The sequence below is a fragment of the Dromiciops gliroides genome, chromosome 2 (genome assembly GCF_019393635.1).
Source record: "Dromiciops gliroides isolate mDroGli1 chromosome 2, mDroGli1.pri, whole genome shotgun sequence".
Taxonomy (NCBI): Eukaryota; Metazoa; Chordata; class Mammalia; order Microbiotheria; family Microbiotheriidae; genus Dromiciops; species Dromiciops gliroides.
The window spans coordinates 292,088,059-292,106,347 of NC_057862.1; the positions used below are offsets into that span (position 1 = coordinate 292,088,059).

At 38.6% G+C, this 18,289-nt stretch overlaps 1 protein-coding gene across 7 annotated transcripts in view; it reads right to left on the reverse strand.

Annotated features, from left to right (window-relative positions):
- TRAF3 (TNF receptor associated factor 3) overlaps positions 1-18,289 on the reverse strand; it is a 171,647-nt gene that overhangs the window by 54,377 nt on the left and 98,981 nt on the right. The gene's annotated exons all lie outside the window — the stretch shown is intronic.

Below are 18,289 nucleotides of genomic sequence, written 5' to 3' on the forward strand. Positions count from 1 at the left end.
CAAACCTTAAAGTACTATATAAAACCCAGCTATTACTATCACTAACAATCCTTCATTCCTCACTTTCCCTCACCTTGCATTGGTAATTAGTTGACAAATCTCATCATTTCTAGCCCTACAACATTTCTTTTAAGTGTCAATATGTAGAAAGTGGAAATAAGCCAATCAATATGGCAATCCTTGCTATGTAAAGAAAGACTCCCTGGAACAAGAGAATCAGAAACTGGCTTAAAAGATTGGAAAGATACAATCTAGCAAAGGTGATCAGGGGTACTGAATGGCATTTCTTAGGAAAGGGATCCTAGTTTAAAACGTTCTGGACTTGGCGTCAGGAGATGCAGATTCAAAGACTGGTTCTGATACTTGCTAGCTAGTTGTATTAGCAAAAGCAAATCACAACCTCTATTCAGTTTCCTCATCTTTAAAATAAAGGTAACAAAATTTATGCTACTACCTCAAATCACCATTATTGTGAAGAAAACATTTACCACAATGCTTGGCACACAGTAAGTGCTTAATAAATGCTTGCTGACTGATCATAAATCTCAAATGTTATAGAAATATGAACTATTTTTATTACTGTAAGCTAATATTTCTCATTTCTACAGGAACACACAAAGCTTCATTTTAATCAAATAGAAGCACTGGACTATTTAAAATTTCAGTTAAAATTTTAGCCTATTCATTCTCCTACACAGTGCTTACTCACCTATGGATATTCAGCAAATACCATTTGATGAAAAAGGCTTGTTGAATGATGAAGAACACAATCTTAGCCATTGATGTAGACCTTACATTGTTTAGTGGGAAGAAACATAGATTGGGAAGGAGGAGACTCAGGTTCCAGTACTGATTCTGCCATATCTGACCTCAAACAAGTTATGTCACTTTTCATCTATACTGACATGGGGGAAAAAAAAACTGGCTTGTGTGTATATCTCTATTAAAGAATTAACTCTCGCACACAGTCCAATCAGAATTAAAGTAGTCTTTTATTTGGCTCTAGGGAAAGTGACTGAGAGGAAGGTCAGAGACTTAGCCTCTCCAGGAGGAAGAAGAGTTCAAAAGCACTTCCTCTTAAGACAGAGGGAAGGCAAGGCTTTTATAGAAGGGGGGGAGGGGAGGGTTGAGGCGGGTTTACACTGGATACTAAAACAGTTGGCATTATATTTCCTGAGTTCTGGGGTCAAAGGTTACAGGCTTTGAGGTGGGGATAATCCTGTCTTCTGAGATTATTTCTGTCTCCTGGCTCCAGCCAGGTAGTAGCACACCTGTTTAACATTTGGCTTCCTGCTATCCTGTTATCTGGCAGATCAATCATTTTTCCTAGGACTTGCTGCATCTTTGATTGTTTTTCATAGGAAAAACCCCTTCTGATTGATTTTAGGCCCATGTCATATACAATGAAAAAAGGAGAAGCCAGATGAACTGTAAAGGCCCTTTGGGATCTAAAAGTTCTATGATTCTATTGGCTTGGCATCAAGTTAATTAAAAGTAGTGAGGGGGCGGGGCTAGGTGGCACAGTGGATAAAGCACTGGCCCTGGATTCAGGAGGACCTAAATTCAAATCTGACCTCAGACACTTGACACTTACTAGCTGTGTGACCCTGGGCAAGTCACTTAACCCTCACTGCCCCACAAAAAAAAAAATGTAGTGAATGCTCCCTTGAATCACTTTTTTTTTTTTTGTGGGGCAGTGAGGGTTAAGTGACTTGCCCAGGGTCACACAGCTAGTAAGTGTCAAGTGTCTGAGGTCAGATTTTAACTCAGGTCCTCCTGAATCCAGGGCTGGTGCTCTATCCACTGCTCCACCTAGCTGCCCCCTCCCTCGAATCACTTTTGGAAACAGGTGGAGGCATAAATAACAATCTGACTCCAGTCTACTTTTTCAAGCTTACTAATGCTATTTGCCTTCACAAACTTCATTCCAGTCAAATGACATTCCACTTCCAGTCTATGCCTTTGAAAAGACTGTTCCTCATGCCTGGAATACACTCCTTTCCCCTTCTGTCAAGAAGGGTATCTATTAACACAAGGAGGGGCTGCAGACAGTGCCCATACTGATGAGATCATAACAGAAATAAGCATTCATTATGCAAATGTGGCACCCTTTCTCTCGCCAAGAAGGTTAGGACACCGGAGATGGAGCCCTTCTACTTCATCCAGAAGGTCATATCGGTTTTTGACTTCTTGACTCCCCTGAAAAATTTGCTCTAAACTGGGGACTCTGTGGATATGAGCTGATGGGACTCATAGACCTGCCCTGCCCTCTTAGCCTAAAGGGACAGTAGGCAACTAAGTCTCACAAAAGGACATAACAACCAAGTAAGAATGTGCAGGAGAACCCCAGGGAGATGTCTCTGGCTGTGTCAGAGAAGGACATGGGCACAAGAAACCCATGGAGTTGAACAAGCAACAGAGAAGGGAGAAAGGTGAAGAGGTCACCAGTATCTAACCATGGAGGCAAGATCTGCTTTACTGAATCTATCCAGAGGGCAGATCTGAAACTGTGACTCCTACCTTTTTCTTGTTCCCTTTTACCTCCCATTCCTTCCTAGGAATATGAATATATATATATATATATATATATTTATATATTTATATATACACACACACACACACACACCCCTATTTCCAAAACGTATTTCTGTTTCCTAATTTTTAAAAATATTCCTACTTTGTCTTTTAAGCTAGTTTGAAATGATAAACATGGTTAATCAATGTATTGCTAACTTACATGTATCACTACACAAATGCAGTGAGAAGGGAAGAGAAATAAGTTTTACAGCTGGTGTATATTTCGCCACAGTTTCTGGCTAGGGATAGAAAGTGTAGAAAGAATTACTGATTAACTTTTTATAAACTTCCAGAGCAGGGAGAGAAGACTTAATTTGAAATCTTTCTCTTTCGGCAGTAAGCATTTTGGTTGGGGAAAGATCCATCTACCTTGCTGGAACAGGAAGTAGGGCATTCTTCCCATTATATACTGAGGCCTGATTTGAAAGGAAAATCACTCCTTCAGACCGGAGGAGCTGAAGAAACAGCCTGGAGGGAAAGTCAAGGCAGATGAGAGGAGCCAAGAAGTAAGCGGGGAGAAATAGCTTGATCCACCCAATGGTAGTGGCCAGTGGGAGTGACAACTCTGCTCACCAGCAGAGACATGCAGCACACCTTCACCACAACTCACCTAGACAACTTAAGTGGGGCAAGTTACTATGAGAATAAAATACACAGTTCTTTATCCCCATAGAAGTCTTAGGTGACAACAGTTTCCCTATTCAGTGAGAAGTGAATCTATTTTATTGGCATGTCAGTAACAAATGATGAGTTTTCCCCAGATTCCTTAATGGTCATATGAAAAAGACTAGCTAGAAAGTTCCCTAAGACTTATTTGGCAAATATGGGATAGATGCATGATCATCTTTGTAGATTAGCCACAAGAGGCCCTTTTCATAACTCCATAACTAGATCTCCCTTCACAGTTTAGCACTTGTTATTCCTGACTTAAATTTTTAGCTAGGTAGAAATCCTTAAGGGAAGAGGGGAAGTGGAGAGGGAAAAGGTTCTATGATAATTAGGAGCATTTTAAGAGTAATTCTTTTGAACAGTGGCAGTACTTCGTATGTTGCATGGCAGTTGGTTAGATACCCTGCTATCATCCAATTTACACAGACACCCAACCCAACAAAGCTGTGTTGCCTTGATGGTGGCTGAGTTCCAAGGCTTCATCGCCTGGGAAATGTATATTGCCTTTTAATGTTTTAGAATACCTCGTGGGTAATGCTGATGAAAAGAATCTGGCACACTTGAAGCCAAAATAGAAATTAATTCTCACCCAATCACAAAATCATTTCAAGAGGCAATATTCCACTCATACAAGAAAAGCAAACGAACAGATAACTGTCTCAAATAGACATGGATTCCTCATAAAAATAATCTTCCAGGGATAGCTTGCTAAGTAATAAGAATGCCCAAAGCTTAAATGAGGCCAATAATAAAGTCATATCTTTTGGCTAACTACAACAGGTGACCAAACTTGTTCAAATAAAGGAAAATCTTAGAAAAGCTAAAAAGTCCCCAAGGTGGGAGAATATGTAAAAAGAAGAAAAGTATTGTTTGAATTTTATCAACAATCCTAAAAATCTTCTGAGAGATTTGTATCTTTCATTTACTATATTAGAAAAGAAAACTGTAGAGAAAAAAATATCCTAGCATCTTAAAACAAACCAATCTGAGGTAAATTCAACAAACATTTCTTTTCTGTTTCTAATTTCTAGCTAAATTATAGGTTGAGATAAATTACAAGACTACTTCATCTTGAGAACAGGAGAAAAACATGTACAAAACATGATATGACTAAGAGATAACTTAGATCCCAAGAGAGGTTCCCCCTTTTCTTTTGAGGCATATCTATTACTTTAGCTGTTTTGCAGTAGATCTGTTTAGTATATTCCTGAACTTATTCTTTCAATAGTCTATTGACACGAACAGATACCACCACAAAAGTCCTACTATGACACTACATCATGACAGAGGAATGAGCCTGGGCTCTCTAAGACTCTGCCTACAGAGTGGTAGCTTTGGCAGGTTCACCAAGTTAAAAGGGTTTGGAATACAGTCCAGTGACAAACAATGTGTAGAAGACAGGCATAGTTGAGTACAAAGAAGTTCAACACCCAAAGGCTGACCAAATGGTGATGAAGTGCCAAGGAAATGTATAAAACAAAAGAAAATAGAAAATGTCTCCCAGTCCCATGTGGGTCTTGTGTTTCTTTACAGGCAGTAGAATGGTGGAAAAGGGGGCAGAGGGTGCTAAGAATCACAGTACTCTGACTGTCTATAAACATCAACTTGGCACACTAAAAATCAAGTCATTCTTCAATGACCAATAAATTGACATACTATATTACTGCAGGAATAAACCGCATCAGTTGTGTGTGATACACTTGCTATAAAACCAGAACCATATATTTGAAGCTAGAGGAGATCTTAGAGACCATTTAATACAACCATCTCATTTTACAGATGAAGAAATTGAGGCCCAGAAAAGCTGCCTCATGTTAAACAAGAATTAAGTAGAAAGGCAAAGTTTCAAAGTCAAATCCTTTGGTTCCAAATCCATAAGGAAGTTGCAGCTCACAGGTTCTTCCTGAAGAAGCTAATAAAGAAATCAACACCTAAAGCAACAAGAAATAGCATGTAGTTGGTGTGCAGTGCTCATGCTGAGCTTCATATCTATATATCATGATTATTTTTTTCAAAAAGAAAGTTGTAAAGTACTGGCTATGGCAAACACCAAAAGATGTTTTAAAAGACTATACACTAGGGACAGCTATGTGGCGCAGTGGATAAAGCACTGGCCCTGGATTCAGGAGGACCTGAGTTCAAATCCGGCCTCAGACACCTGACACTTACTAGCTGTGTGACCCTGGGCAAGTCACTTAACCCCCACTGCCCTGCCCCCCCCAAAAAGACTATACACTAAGATATCAATATGAGAAAGTAGTCACATCGTTCAGTAGTTTTAATGTCTTCTCTTGTCAGTATCTTTTTATCCATTTCACATATCGGTAGCTTTTTTTTAATGTATCAGAAGCTCGGGGCAACTAGATGGTACAGAACACAAGGACTGAAGTCAGGAAGACCTGAGTTCAAATCTGCCCTCAAAAACTGCTGTTTGACTCTGGGCAAGTCACTTAATTTCTATTTGCTTCAGATTTCCCATCTATAAAACGGAACAGAGATGACTTAGTCTAACACTTAAGATTCTTTGGGGATCAGTATGGATTAAGAATGCTTACATTAGGGCAACTAGGTGGTGCCGTGGATAAAGCACTGTTCCTGAATTCAGGAGAACCCGAGTTCAAATCCAGCCTCAAACACTTGACACTTACTAGCTGTGTGACCCTGGGCAAGTCACTTAACCCTCATTACTCCTAAAAAACAGAAAAGAAAAGAAAGTCAGCCACCAAAGTGATTTGGCTAAAGCACAGGTCCAACCATGTCACTCTGCTACTCAAAAACTCCAATGGCTCCTAAGAGTGCTTATATTATTATCCCTTAGGAACATGTAAGGGATTGTACATATTTTTGTAAGGGTGCCAAAACTGGCTCTATTGTCTGATTCTCTCCTATTGCTTACATTGATTTTGTATCTTAATTAAATATGCTGAGTTTTTTAAAAAATGCAACCGAGAAGGAAATGGCAAACCACTCCAATCTTTGCCAAGAAAACCTCAAATAGGATTACGAAGAGTTAGACACAACTAAAACAAATAACAACAAAAGTATAGTCTTAAAAAAATTTGTTTTGGTTGCCCGCCACACCCAGTACTTTCTCATAAAAATGCCCTATATACCATTGTAAAGGTATCTTTGATGAAAATATGAGGACAAGAAATCATCTTTAAGTGATTTTCTATAGCAGATCACATTTTTATATTCACTTGATTGACTGAAAAGTATATGGTTTTAAAAGCACAGTTCCTGACACAATGGACACTTAATGTTTACTGACTAATTTTTAAAACTGACTTATGCAGAAAAAAGGGGGTTATCCTAAATCTATGAACCTCCAACAAGGTGTTTTCAATCATACAGTATCATCATACAAGATTCCTTGATGGGTATAACAAGAGATAACTTTGTCAATGATCTTGTTTGTGTATTAATGTCAGAGACATAAAACAGAATTGTCTCTTCACTAAGGTATTCATTGCTGTCACAGAGGTTACCTTGTATAGTCCAAACGGAAGAGGGGTTCCTTATGTATAGTGGTGTCTTCTAAATGCTTCTATTGGCTGATAATATTGTGCTGACTGTGTTGGTATTACAGAGATTCTTTAATAAGATCCACAACCACTTATAAGAATTTGGTCAACACAGGAAAAATCAAATGAATGATAAATGTTTTTGTCCCAATAGTCTAGGTATGTAAAGTATGCAGGCACTGAACTGGCTAATCCCTAATTTCCCTATTACTGTGGAGAGTACCGCTATCCTCATAGTCACCCAGGTTTACAACTTAGGTATCAGCTTTAAATTCTCATTTCCACCCTGCTTCCCCATCCAATTCCTCTTCAATTTCTGGTGATTCTACCTCTCTCTTTCTCTTAACACCTCTGACACTGACATCACCCTAGTTCAGTACTTCTTCACCTGATAACTTGACTACTGCAATAGCCTCTTAGTTGTTCTCTTGCCTCAAGTCTCTCCAGACCATCCTTCACTCAGCTGTCAAATGAATGTTCCTAAACTGCAGATCTGATCTGAACACATCACCTCACTATTCAATCAATTCTAATGGCTCCCTATTGCCTCCAGGATCAAGTAAACAATTCTGTTTTCTCAGTCCTCAACCTTTTGACTTCTCACCAACCTCCGATTCTGTCCATCATTCTCTCTTCTTTGATACTCTCCTCTCTCTCAGTTTTCCTAACACTGCTCTGGCCTGATTCTCCTCCTACCTGTCTGACCACTCTTCTGTCTCCTTTGCTCACTAACCATGGGTGTCCCCTCCAAGGCTGTCCTGACCCCTGTTCTCTTTTCTCTCTATATTACTTCACTTAAGAGATCTCATCAGCTCCCATAGTTTCAATTCTCATTTTTATCCCAATGACTCTAAGATCGACTAGTTCAGCCCTAATCTCTCTGCTGACTTCCAGTCTCTTCACTCCAACTACCCTTTAGGTATCTAGAACTGAAAGTCCTTTAGACATCTGAAACCAAATTCATTATCTTTCTCCCTTCACCAACCCTCCCCTCTTCCTAACTTCCCTATTACTGTAGAAGGTACCCAGTAACTCGGGCTCACAATCTAGCTGTTATCTTCCACTCGCTCATTCTCTCTCACCTCGGAGATTCAAGTCCTACTGAGTCTACCCTTTTAACATCTCTGCTATATATGCCCCTTTCTTTCCTCTGACATTACCACCACCCTAGTACAGGCCCTCATCTCCTCACACCTGGACAACTGCAATAGCTTTTGGTTTGATTCCCCTGGCTTCTCACTCCTTTCTCCAGTCTGTCTTCCACTAAGTTATCCATCTTCCTAAAGTGCAAGTCAGACCCTATCAAACCTCACTTTTCCCATTCAATAAATTCCATTGACTTCCTATTACTTCCAGGATCAAAAAGAAAATCTTCTGTTATTTAAGGCCCTGTATAACATGACCTTTTCCTACCTTCCCAGCAGTCTTACGTGCTATTTCCCTCCATGTACTCTGATCCAGTGATGCTGGCCCCTTTACTGTTTCTTGGCTAAAACACTCCCTCTCCAGACTCTAGGCATTTTTACTGCTGACTGTCTCTCATTCCTAGAATTCTCTCCCTCCTCATCTATACTTTATGGCTTCTTTCAAATCCCAGCTAAAATCATACCTTCTTTAAGAAGCCTTTCTCAGTTCCTACTAATGCCAATGCCCTTCCCTCTATTGATTAGCTCCAATTAATCCCGTTTATATTTTGTTTGTATGTTGTCTCCACCATTAGACTTTGAGCTCTTTGACAGTAGGAGTTCTTTTTTTTTTTTTTGCCTTTGTTTATATCCTCAGCAAAGGGCCTGGAACATAGTAGGTACTTAATAAATTCTTCCTGACTTGACACTACAGCAGTTCATTAAAAATTCAATTAGGAAAAATAAGACTATCTTAGAAAAAGAAATTGAACAAGCCATCAATGAGTTCCCTAAGAAAAAATCCCCAGGACCAGATGGATTCCCAAGAGAATTTTACCAAACTTTAGAAGAACAATTAAATTCAATATTATATAAACTAGCTGGAAAAACAGGTAAAGGAGTTCTACCAAAGTCTTTTTTTTTTTTTTTGCAGGGCAATTAGAGTTAAGTGACTTGCCCAGGGTCACACAGCTAGTAAGTGTCAAGTGACTGAGGTCGGATTTGAACTCAGGTCCTCCTGAATGCAGAGCCAGTGCTCTATCTACTGCGCCACCTAGCTGCCCCTACCAAATGTTTTTTATGACACAAATATGGTTCTGATACCTAAACCAGGAAGAACAAAAATTTTTCTAATGAATATTGGTGTAAAAATTTAAATAAAATATATGCAAGGAGATTATAGCAATATTTTACAAAGATAATACATTATGACCACATCAAATTTATACCTGGAATGCAGAGCTAGTTCAGTGTTAAGGCACACTACCAGCATACTGACCATGACCCTGAAGACTCTGCCAATATTCCCCTATAAAAGGTTAATTGTCCTCCCACCTCCTGCTTTGCAGTTTTCTTTTATGTGTTATCTTTCCCCATTAAAATATAAGCTCCTTGTGAGCAAGAATATTCTCTCTCTCTTGTCCATAGAATTCTGCCCTGATTAAATATGGAAGGAGAGAGGGAAGATAGTATACAAAGAAAACAATGATACATAGTATTATATATGTACTATGGTTTTGTTTTTTTCATTCTAAAAAAAATGGCATAAGCTCAGTCTTAGCCCAAGAAAACCTTTATTTAAGTATGCTTTTGAAAAGAATAACAAAATACACAGGAAGGGACATTGTAAACAATTTTGAAATAGACAAAAGGGGGAAAAGGGGATTTTAAATCTCTTTCAAAGATTCAAAAAACTACACAGCAGAATAGTGCAGCAACTTAATAACTGGTGCAAAGTCATAAAAAGAGGAATAATCATTGAGATAAATATGTCCTTGGAGGCAAAGCTAAGATGGCAAAGACATTAAATTCACAGAGCTCCTGACACAATTACCCTAAATACAGCAATAAAACAACCCCTGGAGCAGCAAAACCAGCAAAAAGATGGGCTAAGATTATTTTCCAGCCAAAGACAGTTTAGAGGGGGCCGTACTGGACTGCAAAAAGAGTCTAACCCCACGATCCCACTGACATAGACCCCAAGCACAGAGGAACTTACCCCCAAACCTCCAAATCAGCTACAGCACCAGCGTTTTCTGGAACCAAGCTTATGGTCAGGTGAGAGGGCTGAATGGCTGAGGTAAGGGGGAGAATAAATACAGGGCTATCTGGGGGACCTAAGGAGGAATTCAGCTATCCCACCCCAGAGGAGAACCAGGAAGAAATCGTGAGCAGCAGGAGGCCCATGTTGGGGAGGGGCACAGGCACTTGGGAGCTAAGAACCACCACAGCACACAAAGTTATGCTGGCTGGTTAATTAGCAAATTGGCTTGAGGTGATCTTCAGACCAGAGAACAAGCCAGGAGAGAAAAATACCTGCCCTCCCTCAAACCAAAACACCTGGGACCCTCTGAATCTTGGGACAGTGTAGCTTGGAAGTAGGGCCCCACTGTAAGAGGGAGTTAAAAGTCAAATAAAAGACAGCAAGATAAGCAAGCAAAGAAAGTTGAGAACTATTGAAAGTTTCTGTAGCTACAAGGAAGATAGAGGTGCACCCTCAGAAGAGGATAACAACCTCAGGGCTCCTACATCCAAATCTTCCAAGAAAAATATGAATTAGTGTCAGGCCACGGAAGCACTCAAAAGGGACTTTGAAGAGAAAGTAGGAGAGATAGAAGGAAGATTTAGAGAGAAGGAGGAAAGAATGGAAAGAGAAATGAGAGCAATACAGGAGAGTCATGAGAAAAAAGTCAACAGCTTGAAAAGCCAAATGGAAAAGGAGATACAAAAGCTCTCTGAAGAAAATTATTGCTTAAGAATTAGGATTGAACAAATGGAAGCTAGTGACTTTGAGAGATAAATATGTCCAGGGGCAGGTAGGTGGTGAAGTGGATAAAGCACCAACCCTGGATTTAGGAGGACCTGAGTTCAAATCTGGCCTCAGACACTTGACACGTACTAGCTGAGGGACCCTGAGCAAATCACTTAACCCTCACTGGCCCGCAAAAAAACCCAAAAGACCAAAACACAACCCCCCCCAAAAAATATGTTCATAAAATTATTCCAAGATGCACCCAGATAGGATACAAAAGCTCTCTGAAGAAAATTATTGACATTGATGTGTCTAGAAAAACTTTTTTACTCATTCTTATTCACTGGACTTTGATGTCAGGTAATCTTGTTTATCCAAGTTCAACTGTAAAGCCATACACATAGTTTAATAACTATTTCAATATAAAAATGAATAACAGCCATAAAAAATTAGAAGGCAATGTACAGCTTTGGGGGATAGCACCTTTAATTAAATGGGAAGTCAATAGGGAGTAAGGGAAAAATTAAGATGACCCCCCCCACACACACAATTTTTTTTTCTAACTGCCTTTGGTCATTCTACTAGAGCTGAGTCATTCCCAGATTCAATGAATGTAGACAATTCAAGAGACAATAGGTAGTTTTCCTCAGCAACCCAACACCACCCTTCTCCGGCCACTGTTGCTCAGGGGCATACATATTTGTTATACATGTAAAGATAACATGGATTACCCTTCTAATTTCTTGTATTTCTCTAAAACAAATGAAGATTGAGCAGAAGTTGTGTCGCCAATATACAAAATTTTCCTAAGGCATGCATGGTTCTAAATTCTGATCTGTAGTAATATCTGATTGTGTGGCCTTCAGATAAATTAAAAACTATGATTCATTAGTAGCTTGATTTCTGTGGGCACACAACAAAATGTTAATTGATGGCCAGGAGTGGCAGTCAGCCAGCTAGTTCTACACCACTGAAGCCTCCCAAAAGGTTTCATCTAAACAGAACTGAAACCCATGGCAATATTTTTAAATTTAAAAATGAGTTGTGTTTGGGGGAAGCTAGGTGGGCAGTGAATAAAGCACCAGCCCTGGATTCAGTAGTACCTGAGTTCAAATCCAGCCTCAGACACTTGACACTTACTAGCTATATGACCCTGGGCAAGTCACTTAACCCCCATTGCCCCCCCCCAATGAGTTGTGTTTGTTTGGTTGGATATCTGAGAATATAGATTTAAGATTGGCAAAATTCTTTCACCAAAATTCTAGGTTTCCTTGACTTATAATGTTTTCTAGTATAAATTATTGAAATGATGAAATTTGTATGCTTATTTGCACATTTTATTAAAATAACATGAGTAAATTAAGCCATGAGTTTTAAATGAGATGGAGGAAGAAGTAGCTTTAAGACACTTAAATATCAGAGTTTAACAAGATAATTTGGTGTATTTATTTCAGAAAGCTATAAAAAAAAAATCTTAAATTCAAACCTATGCTAACCAGTGTAGAATTTTCCAATCATTGTATGAAAGCACATTTCTTTTTTTTCCCCACATTTCTTTTTAATGAGGAAATCAGGCCCAGGATCACTTATGAATAATTATACTCAAATTATACTCCCTAACTCCATGAGGAAGTATATTAATATCCCCATTTTACAGATGTGGAAAATGAGGTTCAGAAAGGTAGAATGTCTTGTTCATTGTCACATCACTAGTCTGTGGAAGAGTCGAGGATAGAACAAGCCATTTGAGTATTGGTACTAGATTCTAACCGTCACTTCAACACTGCCTCACCATTTCACAGCTGTCTTCTATCAGCTCAGACTATCAAAGGAAGCCTGCTTGATGACAGAAGTAGTATGACACTAGAACTACTCTAAGTTCTAAGTCACGATATATGTAAACATTCATGTCTACCCTTACAAATAAGGTAATTATTCGCAGTTGTAATGGATAATGTGATGATCAGGACCAATAAAGATAATTTCTGCTATTTTCCTTTTCACAGTCTTAATTTTGCAATTTATTTGGTGTGTTACTATAAAACATAAGCACTGACAGTCACTGTTGACAATAATACCAAGGAAGGACATTGGGAGGACACTGAAAAAAATGCTGGAAAATAAGGTTCAGGATTAAGAAATCAAAGAGTTCAAAGACTTATAGACAACTGACAGGGCAAGTGAGAGACATATGGTGTTTTTAAACAGATTGCAGCATCTTATCAAAAATGACTTGCTTGCAAAAGAGATATTATTCATGAAATGTATAGTTAGAAAAGGAGTTGGACCAGCTCTGTAGTGAAATGAAGGATAAGAGAGCAGCCCAAATGCTACATTGATATTTAACTGCATATTAAAAGACCAAGAAAGAAGAAGGACTCCATTATTTCTAAATTTGGATTTGTAGAAGGGCATGGAAAAGAACAGGACAGGATGAAAAGAAATGGATATATTGTACTATATACCAATGCAGAGAATCTCATCAGTGAGTTCACAGGTCCACTTAAGTATTATTATTATTGTTATAATTATATCATAAAACTATTTTAACTTCATTACATTTTAAGTGGGAGTTTATTACTCCTAGAAACAATGTATTCCAGTAAAAGAATATATAGGTGCAGCTAGGTGGCGCAGTGGATAGAGCACCGGCCCTGGATTCAGGAGTACCTGAGTTCAAATCTGGCCTCAGACACTTAACACTTACTAGCTGTGTGACCCTGGGCAAGTCACTTAACCCCAATTGCCTCACTTTAAAAAACAAAACAAAACAAAACAAAACAAAAAGAATATATAACAAATTTTATTATCAGAGAATATGGGAAAGTAGTTTTAAAGAATTTTACTTTCCATATAGCTACTCCTAAGAGTCCTCTCTGTATATAATTTTGTTTTTGCCTCTTTTCTGTACTTGGGATGTATTATTTTTATTATAGTAAGTCATTTATGCACAAAATCTTAGAGCTAGAAGAGACTTTCAAAGTCATCTAGCTCAGCCTATACTTGGAGCAAAAGTTTTCCCCCAACACCTCAAACCACTGGTCATCCATCTACTTGAAAACCTCCAAAGATAAGGAATTCATCAATTCTTAAGACATTCCATTTCACATCTGGACAGCTATAATTGGTAGGAAGTTTTTTTCCTACATCAAACCAGAATATGCTTCTCTATAATTAGTACCCACTGCTCCTAGTTCTCCTTCTTGGGGCAAGTAAATTGTAAATATATGTCTTTTCTCTGTATTAGATTATGTCAAGCATTAGGTGTCACCTACACTTTGTATCTCCTCTATTGCCTAAGAACAGTGTTTTCTGTACATAACAGGTTCTTAATAAATGTTTGCTGAATTGAACTGTACAAAGTATCACCTTGGTAATTTGAGAGATACCTGTATTTACCAAGAAACTATTGAGAACACAAGTATAGGCAAGGATGCATTATTGTGATTAAGACTAGCGTTAGGGAAGGGAATGGACTGACTCAATTCTTTCTACCCCATTTAAAGTAACTAAAAGGATACTCTAGCCCTGAAATCTTCATATAGTGGGAACATCTATATTGAAACAATCAATCAAGATCATTAAACTAGGTGCAAAAAGCCTTTAATCAATTTGGAAGGAGTGAAAATCGATAGAAGAAATGAAATGACACTACAGGGGAAGTATATTGGGATTTGTTGGGAAAACTTAGTCATATCCTGTAGGTCTGGGATAAAAGAGTATAACTATTTGGAACCCATTCTCCAGTGGCAGGCCAACTTAAAGGAGAGAACAATTCAGGCAAGTCCAAAGGAGCTGTTTGGGGATGGGGAGAAGAGAGCCTCTGACTCTTCATCCTACTGGTCTAGAGGATGACCTTGTGAATCTCAAAAAATAGTGAGAATGTGGACTTCCCAAGGGCATCTTAGCAGTGTTCCCAGAACATCTAATGATTGGGAGCCAAAGACAAACTGCACTTGCTGAGGAAAGGCAGCTAGAGGACTCTACAAGCAGACCAGTAGGAAGCCACACCATGCCTAAGGGGAACTTCATAAAGGCTCCATGAGTGGAAAAAAGGGATTCTCAGCTTTACTGCTACATATGCTCACTAAGCTTGAGCCCACTTCCTTATGGACGCTCCATGTACCTTTGGGAGAGGGTGTGCCTCTGGTTTGGGGGAGAGTTTTGTACCAACAGTTCTTACTATGCCACTATAGTAAATACCCACTTGTAAAAACTAATTAAGTTTGGCTAGCTAACTGACATCAACTGGTAATTAATGGGGAAGCATACCAGGAGGGACTCATAAGTTATATTATTAGAAAAAGAAAAACCCAAGCTCAGGGTTACTTCTAGATCTCTGAGAGGAGAGGCAGTCAGCTCTCCTCTGGGGATCCACCCTCCCAGGGCATGAGGGAATTAGGAGAGTATGCCCAGAGAATGAATGACACTAGGAAACATTTAATGAAAAACACAGAGCTGGGACTCATAAATATGCCACCCCACCCCCAAGAAAAAGAATACTATTTCTTGGGATCTACATAAACTGTTGATTTCATGTTTACCTCCTGTTGCCAAGATGTGACAATGCTAAGAAATATTTTTGTACTTTACCTCAATGCGACTTGGCTGGAAATTAGAAACTGAAAATAAAAGTGCATCTGCTGACCAAAGGATGTTCCAAGATCTGGAAATCCCGGGGAAAACCAAAAAAGGGAACAATCAGATAAACAAAACAAATGCTGCTGTCAACACAGAAGTGTTACTGAACATGCTTCCTTACTGTTGTGACTGTATGTAGAAATGCAGAGTCAGAGAGGCCAATGGGGCCATGAAGTGGCTAGTGGATAGGAATAAACAGGAGGAGGGAGAATAATTATACAGGCATGTCCCCACCTTAATAAAAGTCTCTATGTGGACATCTACATTTACAGAAATAAATTAGAGAATTGGTTCTCAGTCATCTTGATATTCTACTGTGAAGGAAGCTCTAGACTGTACAAATGCAAGCAGTCTGGTTTTTTTAACCAAACATCAATAAAATGCAGTAAGATCTTACATGTGCATAGCACTTTGCAATGAAAAAGGACTTTCTTATTTTGTCTTATTCAGTTCTCACAACTCTGGGAGGTAAATAGCATTGTTATTTCCATAAAACCTGAGGTTGGAAATGATTATTGTCCTCAAATATTTGAAGTACTCTCATGAGGAAGAAGGATTAAGTTGATCTCCTTGACCCCACAGGACATCACTAGAGTCAGTAAATGGAAAGAAATTAAAGAGATGCAGGTTTCAGTTTTATATACCAAAAACCAAAACAAAACAAATAATATTCCCAAGTTAGAGCTATTCAAAAATGGAATGAACTGCCCTGGGACAAAGTGAATACCAGTCACTGTAGGTCTTCAAATGGAGGGTAGAAGATCACTTGTGGGGAATATTGTAGAGGGACAATCCTGTTTAGAAGGGGTTGAACTAGATGACCTGTAAAGCTACTTTCACTTTTGAGATTCTAAGAATTTATGAAACTGGTTTAGACAACTCACTCAGCATCACATGTAGTACCTACTAAGTGGCAGAACTACTATTCAAATCCAGTTTTGGGGTCCGAAATTCAGTGTGTTCTCCATTTTGTCATGCCCCCTCTACAAAAACTACTCAGTACCCTACCCTATCTTAAAAACACCAAACAATAACAAATATCTTTGTTCAATTAAAAGACAACAGACAAAACCAACTATAATATATATATTTATATGCACGTATATATTAATTTTTAGAAAAACAAAAGCAGACATGAGGCCCAGAATGTATCCAGTAAGCTTTTGATTTATAAGTTTAGGATTATTAAAAAGACTTCATTCATCTCTCCATTCATTACCTAATATTGATTAAGCCCACTGTGTGGGCAAAGCACTGTATCAAGTGAAGTAAAGGCTACTAAAAAAAAGACAAAGACCTAACTTTTTTTTTCCTGAGAGACCTATCTCTTGCTTCCAAGAATTTTGTAATCAAATGGCACACTTACAAATCATTTCATGTCTCTGGGTTCACTGATTGACCTGTAAACTGAGAGAGTTGAACTAAATGGCCTCTGAGGTCCCCGCCTGGCTCCATACCTGTGAGCCTGTGGCCTTCATAGAAGGGAATGTGCTATCTATGATATCGGATGTGATAAGGACTTCAGGGGCTATCCAGAGTAACCTGTACCTGAAAAATAATACTCTCCGCTACAATTTTTCAAAAGACAGTTTCGAAGATCATGGCATCAATCAATGTTTATTGAACTTAATCCTGACACTGTCCAGAAGAGGTAATAGAGATAACCCTGCCTATCAAACTGGACAGCACCCTGGGTGCAGTTGCTCATCTACTGCTAGTTCTTCTTCCCATCACTTCACAGGATTCCAAAATCAGAGAATCAGAGATTTAGAGCAGGAAGAAGAGAGCAGAGGACATCTTTTTCAACCCTTTCATTTTACAGGGGAGGAAACAGAAGTTGAAGAGAGTTAAGTGATTTGCCCAAGATCACATAGTTAGTAAATGTCAGAGGCACCAAGGTATTTGTTATTGTTGTTGTTCAGTTGTTTATTCATGACCAACTCTTCATGATCCCATATGGAATTTTCTTGGCAAAGATACTAAAATGGTTTGCCATTTCCTTCTCCAGTGGATTAAGGCAAACAGAGATTAAGTGACTTGCCTGGGATCACACAATTAGTGCTTATCTGAGACTGGATTTGAAATCAGGTCTTTCTGACTTCAGGTCCTGTGCTCCATTGACTGAGCCATCTAGCTGCCTCAAAGTATTTATATTTCATGAAAATGAAATGGGAAAACTTGAGGATTTTACTATATGCCATTTTTAAAGGAATTTAATTATTTTATGAAGTTATATATGCTATCATTTTCAGGGTTCATCTTTGTACTAATAGCAGTAAAGTACAGAAAGAATATTGAGATATAAACAAACCTAGTTTCTAGTCCTGGTTCAAATGTGTGAATTAGGAAACTCATATACTCTCTCTGGGCCGCAGTTTCCTCATCTATAAATGCCAAAGTTCAATTTAATTTGTTAAATATATATTCATTGTCTGTTCTATGTATGAGACTATCCTTGATGTTGAGGATACAAAAATTAAAGGTAATTGTGCACAGTGGGGCAGCTGGGTGGCGCAGTGGATAAAGCACCCGCCCTGGATTCAGGAGGACCTGAGTTCAAATCTGGCCTCAGACACTTGACACTTATTGTGTGGCCCTGGGCAAGTCACTTAAACCTCATTGCCCCACCCGCCCCCAAAAAAAAGAATGAGGAGAAAAAGGAAAGTTACTGTTCTACTGGCTTTAATAATATAAAATTGAAATAGTACTGCATTTTTGGTATATAATATCTAAACAAAACAATATTACTAAAAGTAATGCAATGGAAAAACAACCAGCTTTGAAGCCAGAGGTCCTGCATTAGAATGCATTAGAACCAGTCACTTATGACTTAGGTGATCCCCTGCAATTTCCTTAATATCTCTGGGCCCAGTTTCCTCACTGTTAAAATGAGGGGGTAGATCTAAATGACTTATAAAGTTACTTCCAGCTCTAACTCTATTAAAAAAAGTAAAATTAAAAATAAAACCAGAAATAATATATATTGAAGTTTCTGAAACTGA